Source organism: Calonectris borealis, chromosome 2 (genome assembly GCF_964195595.1).
Source record: "Calonectris borealis chromosome 2, bCalBor7.hap1.2, whole genome shotgun sequence".
In the NCBI taxonomy this organism is placed as follows: Eukaryota; Metazoa; Chordata; class Aves; order Procellariiformes; family Procellariidae; genus Calonectris; species Calonectris borealis.
In genome coordinates, this window is record NC_134313.1 from 115,851,495 (window position 1) to 115,855,495 (window position 4,001).

The window sequence follows — 4,001 nt, forward strand, 5'->3', positions numbered from 1 at the left end:
TTGTCAGTAGATTCTGCTTTACCTGTAAAGGTTGGATTCATCACTACCAAAAAAGCACACTGTCACTCTCAAAAAAAGAGCAGCACTTTGCCAGTTCTCGATCCTGTTATTGTTACACAAGCTGCTTCCTTCAGCGGGTCTGACCTCTGTTGTCAGCACCACAATCTTTTACGAGTTGAAAATAAAAGGCGTGGGAGGAGCTGTGTGCAACGCAGTGATGTAGTATCAGTGTGAGGGGTCACAGAAATCTCTTCTTTGAAAATGCCTTTTCATAAGCAACTGCTTTTTGACTGGAATGAAAATGGTAAGTTTGGCTGGAGTTTTCTGAACTCTTAAAAGCAACACAGAAAAATAAGGAAAGTCAAACTTGCTGTTAAACAAAAACTTATTTTAGACTAAAATTGCCTTGGTTTTGCAAAAAAAAAAATTTACTGAGAGCATTTTTTTGCATTATAAAAATACAAATAATCTTTAGGGAAATTTAGGGAAGCAGGAGAACTGTTAGATATTCTACGTTGAATTTTTAAAATTCAACTGAAAATGATAGAGCATCTTCATTCTGAAGTGCCTTGATACCACAGACTTCAGGAACCTTGCTAAAGCTTTTTGGACCATTAGATGTACAACATTCACAGATATGTTTTTCCTAGATAAAACGATTGCAACAAGTTAGTCCCTGGTTACCCCTGTTATATACCCCTGTATATTTAAAGGACTGTTTATTAGGAAGAATGTGAGGGTGTGATATACGGGGGAAGGATGGTATAAAAGCAAGTACTCTATTGTACTTCCAAAATATCTGAAGAGCCTTGCAGCCCTCAAAGTCTTACAGGTTCTTCCTTCCCTGATTTAAATGTCATACTCCATGCTGAATATGTTTAGATATTACCGTCACTGACTACCTTGTAGACTACAGTAATTAATCTAGTAATGCTCCCCTTGATGTCGATGACACGATTGGAAATCTGTCCAGGTAGAGACAATTTTGTAGAAGCAGAGAAACATAATCCTTCTGTCCCTGAAGTGACACAGTACTTATCTGCCACTGTTCCTATGTTTCTTCTTGTGAGAGTCAGCAACTATTTCAGTTTCTCTCATTTTATTTACTTTCAAGTCATGATTAGATTAGAGAATTCTGTTGTTGCCTCCCTCCCTTAAAATCCAGGAAACAAGAGCTGAGCTGAGTCACTTTTTAAAGATCATTTAATTGCCATAATGAGTTTGCTTGGTTCTTCAAATCTCCAGTGAAGTCATAGGCAGGAATTGAAATGGTTTTATTTGCCTTGGAGAAAATATATCCACTTTGTACTAAACGAGTGGTTTATGTGTGTAATGCCAAAGCACGCACAGCCTCATCTGTCCCAGCAATGATGAGGGGGCTCCCATATTGTTGGTAGCACCTGGTGATGTGCACATGTAAAATCTAGTTTGTAGACAGAAATACCCCAAATTTTCAGCAATGATAAGTATTCTGAACCTGAAGCAGAGGGGAGCCAAGGGCATGCAAGACTTCCCAGGTGGTCTGAAGCAGGTAATTTATCTTCTCTGAGACTTGGTTGTCCACCTGCCTAAGAAAAATATAGTGCTTAAAGATAAATCTATTAGAGGTTGTGAGGTGCTCAGAACCTGTTATAATGGAGGTGATGTGTATTAAAACTATTGCAGAAATAAGTGCAACTGGCCAAGGATTATGCGTAATCTCCATACCCTTCAAGTAAGTAGGTTAACTTTGGATAAAGATTTCTTGTCCAATTTCTGAAGCAAATAGATGCCAGTGGGTCTATCTATGCTTGCAGGCTTTAAGACTTCACTGCCTCTCCAGGTTTTTTAGATTAAAACACAGGAGATTTGTTTTGCATTTAGGACTAGGAAGAATCCTATCTGCTAGTGAGGCACATAGCAGACATGGAGCTGCTGTGCAATCACTTAAAATACCGATCTATAACAATTTTGGAAATCCCATATGTAATCTTATCTGTGAGACAAAATACAGTATCATTCTGCTGAGACACAAAATTTCCCTGCATGTAGACATTACCCTAGCTGAATAGGGGCATACTGGATAACCAAGCGGGTATTCGACTCGGTGGATCCAGATAAGCATCTTCCAGCAAATGTTTGGGGACAGCTATCAAATATCGTTCTGTGCTCTGGCTCCCAGCTGGGGCTGTTTTGCAAAAGACAAAAAGGGCATGGGTGATTAACCAGTGATTTGTTCCCATATCAGGAACAAATGGCAGGGGCCGAGCAGTGTCAGAAGAGTCTCCAAGCCATGTAGGGCCATATGAGAGCATGGGAGCCCAAGGGCAAAGGCTGACCCAAGGCAGGCAACCTGAGAAAGCCCTTTTGGTGGGCTCCTGTGCTTCCCTGAGGGTGAAACTTCTGTGAGGCCAGTAACACGACCATCGCCAGCATTTTTTAGAGAGCAAGGAAGGAAAGGCACACAGTCAAGCACTGCAATGCCTGCTTTGCCTTTTTCCCTGCCTCCTGGCCTCCTGAATTATTTGGGTGTGGAAAGCAGGAGCTCCAAGCTGGGGTGATGGTCACCTTGTCTCCCTTTACTCTGCTGTGCTGGGTTGCTGTGCGTGGGACCACCAGCAGCCAAGCCTGGTGCTTGGGTCTGCCAAAACCCCTTGCTATAAGGTTACCAGATGTGCAACGTAGGACTTAAAGCTACTCCTCTTTCTCTCTTTATTCTGTTTCATCTTGTCTGAGAAATAAAAGACTGCATTTCAAGCGCAATAAAGCACTTAAGCATGTATTTACAATAGCTTTACATATTTAATAAAGGCATTTCACAATGTTTTTGATGCTTTAGCCTGTCACAGTGAGAACACTTTTAATAATGTTTTCTTCTTTTGTATTTCAGCACTGGCCCTTCCTGTCTTGATCACAATTAGAGAAAATAAGGATAAGAAATAGAAAACAATCAAATACAATCATCTTTTACACTTCCCCAAAGGTCTGTGATGTAATTTGTTTCAAGTTCAAATAAAAGTTTGTGTCATTTCTTATTTAACAGCATTGTTTTCTCTTCTCTGAATTAATTCATCCTAGAGGCAGAATTGTCTTTGGATCTTTCTCGATTGCTTTTTAACCTGCTTACAGAACATACAATACTCTAGTGATGCACTGGTTTTTTGAACTGTAGTTTAGTGGTCTACCGAGTTTAACCTGTTTGGTCTCTAGAATTAACGAATGTTCACACTTTGCTTGATCTCTCTGTATCCAGGTTGGACTAAGTGATGACAATAATTCTGATACAAAAAATGCATTTACTTTGGTATTTGAATTCTGTGTCTAACCATGCAGCGAAGTGCTGAACTGACGTGGGGCATAGAGGAAATGAACCAAACTGTGGTAACTGCAATTTGTAGCAAGAGTGAGCCTAGCACCTTTCCTGGACAGAAATACTTGCACATGCGCTGCCCAGTAAGCAGGCAGTATTTGAGGAACATCAGATACATTGCATGTATGGAGACAGTCTTTGTGGTAAACGCCGTGTTAATTGGATGTATCCTGGAAGTGACAGATTCAGTATACTTGGACTATAGGATTTATCCATACTTGCTCATTGCTCTTCGCCAGGCACGTATTAGGACAAAAATTTGTATTTCACTCAGCAGGAGAAAACAGGTCTGAGGGATCCCAAAACCAGATTAGCTTTATGCAAACATCAGGTGTAGGTTTTTTGTTTGCAGAGAATTTAACTGCTTAAGGGTGACACCTGAGATTGTTTATTGTGTGAAAGTGTCTTTCCTGTCTTCGATGAAAGCAACAAAATCACATGTGGAGACAAGTGAAAAATGACAAGAGGCTTTGTTTGCACTGCTCCGCTCCATGCCCCTAGAAGTGTATCTGTACAGCTTTAAAATTTAATTTAATATTTTTTTAACTCAGATAGAACAAATGTCAAATGAAAAACGACTGGCATCCTTACTGAAAACAGGATGTAGCAGCCAGAAAGAGTTTCTGCAAATCTTTTGTGTAAATCGTGGCAC